The sequence below is a fragment of the Panthera leo genome, chromosome F3 (assembly GCF_018350215.1).
Source record: "Panthera leo isolate Ple1 chromosome F3, P.leo_Ple1_pat1.1, whole genome shotgun sequence".
Taxonomy (NCBI): Eukaryota; Metazoa; Chordata; class Mammalia; order Carnivora; family Felidae; genus Panthera; species Panthera leo.
This window is the reverse complement of record NC_056696.1, coordinates 68,497,027-68,511,470: the sequence shown is the minus strand read 5'-3', so window position 1 is coordinate 68,511,470 and position 14,444 is coordinate 68,497,027.

The window sequence follows — 14,444 nt, the reverse complement described above, 5'->3', positions numbered from 1 at the left end:
CTAGATTTGGCCCCGGGAGCGTTCAAGATGCCTTCCAAATACCGTTGACACGCTCCGCTCCGTCATTCTTTCCAGCAACTTCTTGTTTTGGTGGGTGGGTAAGTATCTTCTACTTCTCTGAAAGCGTGGATTAGGTATGTATAGAATTTCAGTTAGCTGCATTTGCTCGGAGGGTGGTGTTTTGTGTTAAAATGAAACATCCTCCCAGAATTTGAGCAGAAAGAAACGAGAGCACCGGCTCGTCGGCGGGAAGGCTCGCAGGGCGCCTGGGGCGTCGGGAGAGAGAGCAGGTTCCTTGGTCTCTCCGTTAGGAGACTGGAAACGGAGGCTTTGAGTAGCAGCTTTTGTCCCTCTTAATGTTTAGTTTCTTTTTAAAAGTCGGTGTATCTGTTGTTCTGTGGAGCTCCCTCGGTGCTTCTGCCCTCAGGGGACAGGCTGTGTACTGAGGCCGCTTCCCTGGGCCGGACAGTGAATCCGCCCTCCCCTGGGCTCCTGCACCGTCGCCGAAGTGACCGCCGACAGGCTCATGGCGGCCGCCAGCCGTTTGCGAGGGCAGGGGCTTCGACGTCTGCCCCTCGAACCCGCCCGGACCCGGTCTGGGGCCTGGGGCGCCGGAAGGCCCGCGGCGCCCGCGATGGCCGGGTGGTCATGGCTCCGTCTCGCTTCCCCCACAGGATGGCAGCATCTAGTCAAGGCCTCGCCCCACCAGTGGCCTGGCTGTTCGCGAATTTGCAAATACCTGGTTTGTGCCTGAAATGATTACAGCCCTCAAGTACCACTCCCTCCCCAGGAGACCCCCCCCATAGTCAAGTACTTCCCCGTGAGGAACCCCCCCCCCCCGCACTCAAGTCCCCCCCCAGGAGACCCCCATACTCGAGTACCTCTCGTGAGGAGACCCCCCCCCATAGTCAAATACCCCCCATGAGACCCTCATATTCAAGTACTTCCCCGTGAGGACAACCCCCCCCCCCCCGGTACTCAAGTCCCCCCCAGGAGACCCCCATACTCGAGTACCTCTCGTGAGGAAACCCCCCCATAGTCAAATACCCCCCATGAGACCCTCATATTCAAGTACTTCCCCGTAAGGACACCCCCCCCCCCCCGTACTCAAGTCCCCCCCCCAGGAGACCCCCATACTTGAGTACCTCTGGTAAGGAAACCCCCCTCATAGTCAAATACCCCCCATGAGACCCTCATATTCAAGTACTTCCCCGTGAGGACACCCCCCCCCCCCCCCGGTACTCAAGTCCCCCCCAGGAGACCCCCATACTCGAGTACCTCTCGTGAGGACACCCCCCCATAGTCAAATACCCCCCATGAGGAGACCCTCATATTCAAGTACTTCCCCGTGAGAACCCCCCCCCCGTACTCAAGTCCCCCCCCCAGGAGACCCCCATACTTCAGTACCTCTCGTGAGGAAACCCCCCCCATAGTCAAATACCCCCCATGAGACCCTCATATTCAAGTACTTCCCCGTGAGGACCCCCCCCCCCGGTACTCAAGTCCCCCCCCAGGAGACCCCCATACTCGAGTACCTCTCGTGAGGAGACCCCCCCATAGTCAAATACCCCCCCATGAAGAGACCCCCATAGTCAAGTATCCCCGTGAGGAACCCTGCACACTCAGTGCCCCCCTCCCAGACTCCCCCCCCATAAAGTAACGCCCTCTGTCGTCCATCCTCGCTTCCTCCACGTGCTTCCAGGACGCTGACGTCTTTCCGGTGAAGTACAAGACGGTCGTGGGCGGTGGCGCCCACTCCCGAGCGACCGTCCGGGGCTGGAGTTCGCAGCGGCTAAAGCCGAGCGGGCGGGCCGAAATCCCGGCTCGTTTCGCGCCCAAGGCGTCCGTGCGAAGGGCTGTTATTTCAGGACGAAGGAGGGAACCGCAACCATTGGGCTCCTGCTGTATGCCGGCTGCTCCAAGCCAGGGGCTCCCACGTGCGAGTGGGCGGAGCCGCAGGCCCGTCCCGTCCCGTCCCCGGGGCTTCGGACTCGGTAGGTCCGGGACGGGGCCTGAGGATTTGCGCGGCGACAAGTTCCCGGGGCCGCGGCAGCCGGCCGCCCCCGCACGGGACGCGGGGATTGCTGTGTCCACGTCGCGCGGGAAGGAGCGGGGGCTCGGGGGCCTGGGTGGCCCGCGACGCGCCCCGGTAGCGGGAGGGCTGGCGCGGACGGCCCGGGCCGCGGGGCCGCAAACGCTGCGGCCGCTGCGCCGTTCTGAGCGACAAAGGCGACGGAGCTGTGCTGGGGGCGTTTCTGAACCGTGTGCCCCCCAAACAGGAGACGGCGCCCAGTTCCAGTGCGACGCTCTTCAGGCCTAAGAGCCCGAAACCAGCGGTGCGTTTCGCGGTTCCTCCGGTGCGCGAGCAGCGGGGGCCGCGCGGAAGCGGCCGGGCAGGTGCACCTGAGCGTGAAGGGACGCGAGGCCTTGCGCTGCCCGCTGAAAATTAAAATGTCTTTGGAAATGAAATATCGATGTTACGGGGGTTTTAATCACCACACCCCGCCTCTGGAACTAGAACAGGACGTGAAAATAAGGCAGAAGTAAGTAATTATAAAATCCATTAACCTGTCATAGAGAAGACACAGTCTATGGAAATAAAGGAGAAAATAAAGGCTGGTGGGCTCCCGCGAGCAGCGGATCAGCGGATGAACGCCGGCTCCAGGCTGCACAGTCGAGTCCCTGGTGAATGAGAACCTGTTCTGCGTTTATGACTCAGGCACAACTTGCCTCCGACCCCCCAGCTCCCCATTGCATACAACGAATTAAACCTGATGTGAGGCAGGGTGGGTTTCATTCTAAGTATCGGGGAAGGGCTGGGACGTGGAGGAGGAGCTGGAGGGAGGCGACCTTGGCTGCAGCCGAGGTTTCCAGTCTGACGGAGGAGATCGGCCTCCTCCCTTTGGCCGGGCTGCTGCTCGGCTCCCGTTTCTCGTCTGCGGTCAGGCGCCACCCGTGTTGTCCAAATCAGACAGGCTTGCTCACCCTGGGCTTTAAAGTGCAGTGGGAGAGAGGGCGCCCGGGGGGCTCCGTCCGTTAGGCGTCTGACTTCTGCTGGAGTCACGACCTCACGGTTCGTGAGTTCGAGTCCCGCGACGGGTGAGCCGGAGCCCCCCCATCAGGTGAGCCCCCCTTCTCTCCCTCTCCCCTTCCCTCTGCACCTCCCTCACTTGCGCCCTCTCTCTCAAAAAATAAAATAAAATAAAATGCCGTCGAAGAGGCCTCATTAATAGTTCATGGCGGGCAGAGGGGGGCCAGCTGGGTCTCTTACTTTCGGAGGACACTGCCCTGCTGCCCACTTCCGGTCCCTGGTGAGTCTCGGCTGCCACCTGGGACCTGGGTCATTATAACCTGTTTGTTCTGAACTTCGGAGCCTGCCCCAGACCCGAGGGGTTCTGTCTGAGTGCTTCCTCTTCCTCCCTTCCTTAAAAAGTTACAACCAAGCACTCGGAAACGAGTGCCTCTGCCTGCGGACAGAGTGGCCCCCTGAGCAGCACAGTCACCTGGGCAGGCATCACCCACTGCCCGCCCCCCTCCGCCAGCCTGCCCTGCCCCCTCCCAACTCACCAGGACGGCCTCAGGTCACGGGCTGACCCTTCCACACGGCGCCTGCCAGGGCCCGTGAGCTCACTGGGCAACATGGAGACTTTGGAGGAACAGAATGCTAGAAAGGAAGATCGCAAACCGAAAAGCTTATACGAGACAAAGTGAGAGTGACACGTGAGAACATTCCTGGGTCTGGAGGTTGGGAGCCATGACTTTCATCAGCTGTGGCAGCAGGGTGTGGTCTTGGCTCCCGGTCCTTCTTCCTACCAGCCGAGCTCTCCCGTGGCCTGAGCCCCCGCTCGGGGCTCAGCTGTGCTGCAGGGCTAGGGCCGGGGTCCCGGGCTCGTCCCAGGTCCGGGTGGACCCAGGCGACGGAGCTGCGGCCACAGGGCTCCCCGCACCGGCGGCTGGTTCCTCCTCGCACGCTCCTCCAGCCTCCCCCGGGTGACTCACCCACCCGCCTCCTCCGTCGGGCACGTCCGCCTTCCACCAAACCCGAGCAGCCGTATCCCCCAAGCCTTCCCGGAGGTAGGCTGCCCAGAGGCACCCACGATGGGTGCATCACGGGTGTTTGCATTTCTGCTCATTAGAAGACATCGGCAAATAAGAATTTCTGATTTCCACCCCGTTTCTCAAGGAGGTCAAGCTGCGTAAAAACAGCATCGGTGGCAAAACTTTGTTGGCCGATTTACATACTGTTCTCATAGATGATTTGGAAGAGGCTTTACTGTATTAAAATGCACGTAGACAGTCACAACGAGATACCGCGTCACGCCTGCCGGAATGGCTGTTATCGCAAAGACGAGAAGTGACGAGTGTTGGTGGGAACGGGAGTTGGTGCAGCCACCGTGGAGAACAGCGTGTAGACTTACCTTGTGACCCAGTCATTCCGCTTCTGGGTATTTACCCAAAGGAGATGAAAGTGTTACCTTGAAGAGACGTCTGCGCCCCATGCTCCCGCGGCATTGTTTAGAATCGCCAAGACGTGGACGCAACCTGAGTGTCCGCTGATGGACGACTGGATGAAGAGAATTCGAGAGACGCGGTGGAATTTTGTTCACGTAAAAAAGGAAGTCCTACCGTTCGCGACAACGTGGAAGGACGCGGGGGGGCATCGCGCTTAGGGAAGGAAGCCGGAGAGGGACCAATATGGTGGGATCTCACGTCTCCGTGGAGTGTAAACACGGGACCAACCCGCCGACCACCAAGCTCATGGGCACGGGCAACAGGCCGGGGGCAGCAGCCCGGGGGTGTGGGGCACGGGCGAGGTGGGAGAGAGACGCAAGGAATACGAAATAAACACGCCCCGAGGACGTGGCGCTCGGCGCAGTGGCCACGGCCAGCAACAGCGCCTGGCGCGTGTCAAGGTTGCCGAGAGTGGGTCCTGGAAGTCCTCGTCACAAGAGACAAAGTTGTAACTGTGCGCGGTGGGGGTGTTGGGGAGACCGGTGTCTACTGCACGCTGTGTACGAATGGCCAACTGCTATGTTGAACACCTCAGACTAATACGTTGTATGTCAATTATACCTGAACAAAAACTGATGTAAAAACACACACACGGGGGCGCCCGGGCGGTTCAGTCGGTTGAGCAGCCAAGCCTTGATTTTGGCTCAGGTCACGACCTCACGAACCGTGTCCGGCTCCGCGCCGGGCCTGGGGCCCGCTTGTGACTCCGTCTCTCTGCCCCTCTCCCGCTCCCGCTCTCTCTTTCTCTCTCTCTCAAAACAAATAACTTAACAAATACCCGTAGAATATATAAAACACAGATGGGAAACCAGATGATTCGGGAACCGCAACCACCCTGCGCCTCCGTCATCCCTAAGAGCAGGGTGACGGTATCCTGGTCACGGGACTCCAGTGACCCAGAGGAGGTCACGTTCGGGAAGCTCTTCTCCGGAGGGCGGTTCGCGGCAGGACCCCAGCATCGGGGGCAGCTCAGGGACCGCCACCTCCCGGCCGCTCCTCTCCCACCCTCGTTTCCTTCTTTCCTTTACCGACGTCATGCTTCAGCCGATATTTGTTGAGGGCCTGCCGCGTGGCGTTTATTGCACCAGGTGCTGGGATACGGAGACGCCCCAAACACGGACCCCACTTGCTGGCATCCGGCACCCAGCGTCAGGCGGCCACCCAAGGCCGCCTCATCGTGACCCGCCCGCCACAAAAATAAAGCGCAGCGTGGTTTACGGGAACAGACGCGGGCTCTGAGGGCAGGCAGATCCGGGTGCCGAGCCCGCTTGCTTTATCTGTCGGGGCCTCAGATCCCTCGCCGCGAACTGTGATGAGTAGTAACTGCCTTTCAGGGCGATTGTGAAAATGACCTGAAACGGGTGCCGGGGAGACACGACGGCGGTTAACGTCACTGAGCACTTGCTCTGTGCCGGGCACATTTGCCCCGCTGACTCACAACGACCCTACGAGGCAGGTGCCGGTTTTCTAGAGGCCCAGAGGCGCCGAGCCGCCCGCACCGGGTCAGCCAGCCGGTCTGCGGCACAGCCCGGCTTCAAACCGCGGATTTGGCTCCGGCGCCCGTGGTCTCTGGGGCTGCCCCCCACGGCTTCTCAGCCCTGGCCGCGCATCAGGGTCCTCCGTGGGGCTTTGGAAATGATGAGCGCTTTGCTGTCACCCTGGCAGATTCTGACTCGGTAGGTCTGGGATGAGGTCCGGGAACGTGTAGTTTGGGGAAGCTCCCCGGGGGATCCCGACGTGCCGAGAACCGGTGGGGGTTGAAGTAAACGGTGGTTGTTATCAGCAGAGGGAGGGCGATGCGGGGGCTTTGCACAAGTGGGTCTTGAGGGATGCGGCAGAATTTTCTTGGCAGAATGTAGGTAAGGGCTCTCCAGGCAGAGGGAACATGCAAACCCCCGGGACTGCAAGTACGTGAGACTGTGGCCCCAGTTGTGTGTGTGTGTGTGTGTGTGTGTGTGTGTGTGTGTGCGTGAGCCAGAGAGCCGCAGAGGCGGAGGGATGAGGAGAGGGGGGCAGGATGTGGGGAGGCTGGCAAGTGGGCTGGGGTCCCCCTGGGACAGAATTAGGAATCACGGGGAAGCACGTGGACTTCATCCCGGAGAGCACGTGAGGAGCTGTCCTGTGGGCGCGACGGCATCTGATCTGTAGATGGTCTTTATTTGGAAGCCCGTCTTTGATTCCAAGAATTGTGGCATATTGAGGGAAAAGGAAGAGAGCAATTTACAATTAATTTAGCCAGAAGCATCAGAGCACTTTCGGTGGAGAAGAGAGTAGATTGCTGAAAATTGAATGCGCCGTGAAGTGGCTATTACTTCACTGGCTTCAGTTCGGAAGAAAAGGGAGGAAGGAAGGGTATTTCCACAGCACGGGGTACGGAGGCATGACGGGGGGAGGGGACACCGGTCTCCAGGCCGGGCCTCACCCTGTGGATGGTGGCAAGAAGGCCCTGAGTCGCTGCCTAGCACTCCGTGTGCACCATCGATCTGCTTCTGCTCTCGTTTGGGTCGCTTCCAGCGTTTTGCTTGTTTGCTTTACAAATAACGCTGGGTCACTGGATAGGCACACACTCAGCTTCTTCACTAATGCCAGATCGGGTCCCGAGTAGCTGTGCCCGTTGCATCCCCACTGGCTGTACTCCTGACGCTGGGCGTTCTCTGATTTTCAGATCTTCTCTGTCCCTCTCGCGGCTGCGAAATAGCAGGTCGTCATTTCCGGTGGCATCTCCTTGATCGCTAGTGAAGTGGACCATCCTGCCATGTTCCTGGCCATTTGTGATTCCTTCTCGATGAAATTCCTGTTCCTTCTTGTGCCCGTTTTTCCCAGATTGGCTTCCTGGATTTTGTAAGTTGTACAAGTTGTAAACATCTCCCAGTCTGTGGTTCACCCTCTCACTTAACAGCAAGGGAATAGAAAGTTTTAATCTTGCGATATTCAGATTTGTCCATTATCCCCTGTGGCCCAAGCTTTTGGAGTTTTGTGTCAGAAAAGATTTCCATTGTCTTCCGAAAGTGTCACAGGTTTTCTTTACGTTTATGTTTTTAACCCAACCAGAATTAATGTTCGTGTAGAGATGTAAATAATCATTGTTTCAGTGCTGTTGACTGAAAAGTCCATTTCTCCCCCAACTGATTTGCAAGGCTCGTCCTTGAATAAATCAACTTTCCGTAAATGGACGAGTCTGTCAGCTGTCTGCTGTTTTCCGTTGTTTGGTCTGTGTACCTTCCCCTGTTCAAAGACCACATCTCCTTGATTACTAGAGCTTTCTGACGAGCCTTCCTGATGCGCGGTGAGTCCTCCTACCTTGTTCTCCTTCAGAAATGTCGGGCTTTTTTTTTCTTTTTGTATCAGTTTTACAATCGGCCTGTCAGGGTTCACACATGTCATGGATTTCGACTGGCATTACATTAAATTTATGGATTAATTTTGGGGACAGTAAGCATCTATATAAATCTGAACACGGATATTTTCCTGTTTATTTCAGCTTTCTCTATTGTCCTTTAATAATGTTCCATAATTTTCCCTGTGAAACTCCAGTACGTCTTTTGTTAGTTTATTGCTACATTTTTAAGATTTTTGGTTTCATTTTTAGATTTTTGGTTTCACTTCCTAGCTTCTTATTAATAGGGTATAGAAATGTAATTAATTTTTATCTGTTAAATTCGTATCTAGCAACTATGCGAACTCTGTTTATAGAAATATTATAAACATTATTTTATTGTGGTATTATATAATATATTAATTAATAATATTATTGTTAATTCTAATGATTTTTCTCTACACGCTTTTGGGTAGACAGATGATTTTCTTCCTTTCTGATCCTTTCCCATGATTGTTCTAGCCATATTGCGATGCCAGGGCCCTCCTGCAGAAGTGGCAAGAGCAGGTGTCTTGATTTCATGGTGTCGTGACGTATGATGTGTGTTGTAGGAAGATAACCTTTTGTAGATATCATTCATTGGGTTAAGAAAGGTGTCTTTTGTATTAATTTTCTGCTGCTGCGTAACAAGTTACCATATGTCCATGGTGCCCAACACACCTCTGTTAGCTCCGTTTGCATGGGTCAGCCTAGCTGTGGGGTTTGCTCCGAGCCCTACGGGAATGCAACCAGTGTACTGGCCAGGCTCCCGTCCCACCTGGAGCCTCGACGAGTCTTTTCCCCAAGCCCAATGAGATGGTCGACAGAATTCATCCCCCCCGCAGCTGTCTGGCCGAGGGCCCTAGCTTCCTACCGGCCGTGGGCGGCCCCGTGGCTTCCTGCCACGCAGCCCTCTCCGTGGGCGGCTCACAGCACGTCTGCTTACGTGAATCTCTTGTGTCTGCTAAGGTGGAGTCTTCTGTAACGAGACCTAATCACAGGATTGACAGCCCCTCACCTTTGCCATATTCCTGCCCACACTCAACAGGAGGGGTTATTCTAGAGTGTGAGCCACTGGGTGATTGTACCACACGTTGGGTGCCCAGTTTGCTCAGTGTTTTTTTAATTAACCAATACTGAACTTGATTCATCTTTAAAAACCTGATTACTAAATGATTTTTCTCTCTTGATGTGTTAATATGGTGGATTTTATTATTTTTCTAATATTAAGCAATCATATTTGGGAGCTAAACCTACACCCAGCATGAGGCTTGACTCACAACCCTGAGGTCAAGAGTTGCATGCTCTTCTGGCTGAACCAGTCAGGCACCCTGAACTTCATTTCAATATAAACTTTATTTCTATTTCTTTTTCTTTAATGTTTATTTATTTTTAAGAGAGAGAGAGAGAGAGAGAGAGCGAGCAGGGAAAGGTCAGAGAGAGGGAGACAGAGATCTCGCTGATAGCAGAGAGCCCAGAGATCACCAACCACGAGATCACGACCTGAGCTGAAGTCGGATGCATAACCGACAGAGTCACCCAGGTGCCCTCTATTTCTATTTCTCTTACTTTGTTATTTTTCTTATCAAATCCTGAAGTTACCAATATTTACCTTCCTTTCAAATAATACCAAGATGACTCTTACTGCGCTCATCACTGCGGTTATAACATGACACACGACACGACGTGATATGGGGTGACACGACACGACACGGACGACATGATGTGATGTGAGCCGACAGGACACAGGACACAAAATGACAGGGCATGGCATGACGTGGTGCCACACTCCGTGACATCATATGACATGGCATGATGTGATGGGTCGTTGCCTGCTTTGGTCTCTTCTTGTAGAACCCGGCTGCTTCATTTAACACGCTCCTCCGTGGCCCCCCCCCTCCACCCCTTCCGCCTTGCCGGAAGAGGTACACCCCAGAGTCCATTCTGACACCCTCGCTTTCCTCGTTGCCTGATTTGATTTTTGTGTTTTCAACTTTTATTCCTCTTTCTTTCTTTCTTTCTTTCTTTCTTTCTTTCTTCTAGAGAGAGAGAGTGCATGAGTGGGGGAGAGGGCAGGGGGCAGAGGGAGAGAGAGAATTAAGGCAGGCTCCATGCTGAGCGCAGAGCCTGACGTGGGGCTCAATCCCATGACTCTGAGATTGTGATCCGGCCGAGTGGGACGCTCAACCGACTGAACCACCAGGTGCCCACGTTTTCCTTTAATTCTCATTCTGGTTACTCCTCTGGGAAATCAGACAAGTGCACAGAAGTTTGGTTCTTCTCCACCAGGACTCTTTATGTTGGATGTGGCCAAAAATCCACCTCTAAATGGCTTTGCTATAAAGCAAAGTTACTGGCTCAGGTGACTGGGAGATTCAGTCAGTGGCTCCGAGGATGTCACCAAGGTCCCCGTTGCTCTCCACCTCTGCTTTCTGTGTGGTTTTAGCTCACCCTCATGCCCCACACATTGGCCCCCGTCAACCCCACCTCCCCCCTCGTGACACAAATGGTTGTATCGGTTCCTGGGGAAGACCGTCTTCTCTGGAAGCCTGGCTCTGGGACCCATTTGCCCACGTTGGCCTGATTTGAGCCAGCTGCCCATCCCTGAACGAGGGCGGTAAGGTAAGATAGTTGGCTGGAGCCTGCCCAGGCCCACCACGTCCGGAAGTGGGATTCAATCCCGCCCAAATGCATAGTGGAGGTGGGGGAGGGGTGAGTTCACATCCAAACCCGTGGCTATTGGCTGGAGCACCGGGAGAGAGGGTGCTCCACTCCCACCAGAGGCAATGAACGAGCACGTCCCTCACCGTGCTCCTGGAGAGAGGACTGAGGCTGTCAGCACCCCTCCCTGACGTTCAGACAACGCCAGAGGGTTATTTGCTCACTGGACCCGAACCCAAACCGAATAGGGTCCTGTGGTCCCAAATTTGAGAGTCAAGTAAACGTTGCATTGCCATTCTCAGAAAAAATTCCCTAAGACATCCGAAGTAGAACTACGTTTAGGACTTCTGAATTCTGAAACTCCGCAGAATTATGTATCCACCTTCTCCTTCCAAGAGGTCAGGAGGTAGAAGGTGGGGAGGGTGTTTGAAGAAAGGACAGAAGCCCCAGTATTTCCCCCGATGAGTGACGGCGCGTGGGTGCCCCTGCCGTTCACGTTCTCTCGCAAGGAACACCTGATTGTTGCCAAGCAATACCCAGTGTTGGAGAGTCGGAGGCAGGACAGGTTTGGAAAGAAGCCTCTCCCGCGAGGACACTGCCCGTAGGCAGAGGCAACGCCGTGTCCTCGTCTCCCACTTCCGTTTTCCAGGGGACAGGGCAGCATTTCCAGAGAGGCTATTGGGTGTGACTCATCCCTGGGAAAAATGAAGTGTAAGTTTCCAATTCATGCTACCGAAATGAGATTAAGCTAGCCCTGGCCCATCTTCATGGACTCTACGCAGCAGTGACTGAAACAAGGGTCAGTGGCCTGGACCACCGCGAGCGTAATCCACCGTAAGGCTGGGCATAGAATCGCATTATTTTAATAATCTCATTTAATGTCTCCTAACCAGTGGGGGCCCTTGGAGATTTGCAAGTGTTAGCTCTAAATTCTTTACACGAAAGGCAGATGAATTTGAAAGTGATCGTTGCCCCTGGAATATGGGTACCCTCGTTTGCAGGGGGTCGGTAATGCCGGCGCTGGGCGTCCCGTGTGGTCCCCCTGGGTTCACGTGGCATTTGCGAGATGGATGGGGGCTCCGGGGTGAAGGCCGGACGGTGGAGAGGCGCCGGGCAGGCCTGGCTTTCCGCACCGGCACGGAAGGCGCCCGCGACGTGCCCGCGACGCGCCGGTTCCCTGCGCTAAGGTTTGCCTTGGGGCAGGTCACTTCTCTGGGCCGCGAGGTGCGGGTGTGACGCGCCCCGAGGAGCTTTCTCCCAGAGGCGCCGCGGTCCCCTGTGCCCCAGGTCGCTGTGCTCCCGGCTGGCCGGCAGGGGGCGCTGTCCCTCGAGGGCCCGGAATTTCGCCGAAGTGTCCGGATCCGAGAACCCGGCCCACTTTCGGCTTCCAGCTTTCACAGCTGCGCATCCACCTTCCTTAAGACAGAGGACAGCGTTTTATCTAAGGGTGAGAGGTAGCTGGGAGGGGGTCAGTGAGTGTCACTTGGCGGGCTACCTGCCTTGTGTTGGGTTTACCGAGTCACCGGCTAGAGAGGGCACGTTACTTCTCGTGACCGTGTCCGGTAAGGAAGACGCGGCTGGACCCGCCAGGGGCCTTGCGCAGCGTGGCCCGGACGGAGCACCTGCCCGGAGGAGGGAGAGGGCGCGGCGGCCGGGCCCGGACCACTCCCGGCCGCCCCGAGAGCTTCGTGGGCAGAAGGGACAGGAGCCAGGCAGGCCGACAGGGAACAGAGCGGCGGGGGGGAGCCCCGGCCCTCGTCCAGGTGTCACGCCCACGCTCCTCGCCAACTGTGTGGGGGCGGCGCAGGTCCCGGGGGGCGCCGGCCGGGCGGGTGCTGGTCACCTCACCAGGCTCCGGATCGGTGCTCAACTCTGGGCACCTCGTAGAACCTCCTGGGGGGCTCTAGGGTCTCGCGTTCTGGAGCAGCTGGGCTTGGGGGCGCTGAGCTTGCTGCCTCCCAAAGATTCCCGGGGAGCAAGGGCTGACAACCTCTGCTCACGCCGGTGGAGCGAGTGGGGTGTAGCCTGCGGGCCCCTGTGTGACACCCAGGCTTGCGGGCTGCACACGCGTGTCCTCGCGCCCGTGGGCACACTCCCCTCCCCGCTCCAGGCTGCTTGGGACCGCGTGTCTGCACGCCGGCCCCCGGTGTCCTGAGTCTGGCTCCTCCATCAGCACCAGCAAGATCCGGGCCTAAAACAGGCAGGCTTCTCCAGGGGCCTCTGCTCCCAACCTAAATTAAGATTTCCTCCTTTAAAAAGTCCTGTTTTCGCAAGTGTGGTCCAAGGGAAGGAAGCAGAGACAATTCGAGGAACTTGGCGGCCTGCACGTTGGGTGTTGGGTTGGAGCCCGCTCCCCTGTCGATGCCCTTTTTCTCGGGCCTCAGTTTGACAGGAGGTGGCAAAGGCCACAGGCTCAGCCCTGCCTCAGTGGTGAGCCCCCACCCCGGCCTCGGAGCCCCCGCCCGGCCGCTCAGCTTCAGGGGCCGCTGGCCTGGTCTCTGCATGCCACCCTCGGGCCACCCAGCCCGGACCCCAAGCCTCCAGGTTCCTGCTCACTCCCGATGCGCTGAGAACTCGGGGCCGAGTTTGGGGGACCCCCCGCCTTACAGCAGCCACTCGCGCTGCTTTTCTCCAGCTCCGGTCCCAGTGCAACACTGGCGGTGATAGCCGTTCCCTGGGGGGAGGGAGGTGCCTTACTGACACTCGAGGTCCTGGGCCTAGAGGAGTCACCGGTTATAATCCCTGAGTTGTGATGGATTCACTCGTGAGGGAGTTTTGGAAGAAAGCTTTAAGGAAGGGACAGCAGCAGAAACATGGCTGGATACATATTCCAAGATCTGATTTATGTCTACTAGCTTAGAAAAAGTCCCACATATTAGGTATGATTTTTTTCTTTCTTAGAAATCTAGGTTTTTATTTTTAATTTATTTATTTGAGAGAGGGAGAGCACGTGCGGGGAGAAGGGCGGAGGGAGAGCGACAGAGAATCCCAAGCAGGCCCTGAGCCGGCAGCATGGAGGCCGCTGGGGCTCAATCCCATAACTGCGAGATCATGACCTGAGCCCAAATCGAGAGTCTGCGCTCAACTGACTGACCCCCTGGGCACAGCGCTACTATTTCTGAATTTCTGAAAGCGCCTAAATTCTGTTCTTCTAATTTTTGTCTAGAGCCACAGAAAAATCCCTGGCGAGGAAAGTGAGGGTCTGGCGGTTTCAGTTCAGGGGCTGATTTTCCAGACGCTGGCCACCAAGACTTCTTAGTTATGAGACCACAAATGTGGTTGCAGCTGCGGGACAGCTGAGGGGACAGCTGAGGGGCATCTGTGGGGACAGCTGTGGGCATCTGTGGGGGAAGCTGTGGGGACAGCTGAGGGGACAGCTGAGGGGACAGCTGAGGGGAAGCTGCGGGGACAGCTGCAGAGCCCTGTTGTCTTTCTGGCCCCCTCTGCCATCGGGACGTCTCTTCTGATCGGTACTATGAGTGGCCCATCACCTCTCTGGGGCAGCCCGGGCTGTCATGAGCTTTCACCACCTGGGCGGGGAGCTGGAGAGATTGAGTTGACTTTTTTAAAGAAGTCAAGTGCCTGCCCGAGCACATGAGCTCATGGAAACCTGGTGACCCTCCCCGGGCTCCCTGGGGGCTTCTAACCAGGGGGGCCGGCCCCTCACAAGCTGCCACCCTGTGGAAAGACAAGACCTGTGGCTAAGGTAGAGAAGCTGATCCATCCAGGTGGCTGTTTTGTTGTAGAAAGGCAGGGCACGGGATCCTAGAAAGTTCCCCGGGGCCCCTCTGCCGGCCTTCCGGGACGGGTTCCCGCCTCGTTCGGGACGGAACTCCCCACTTGTGCTCCTGTGTGTCCCTGAAAGGACGCAGTGTTTGGAACTGACCTCAACCCTGTCCCCTGCAGTTTCGTCTGC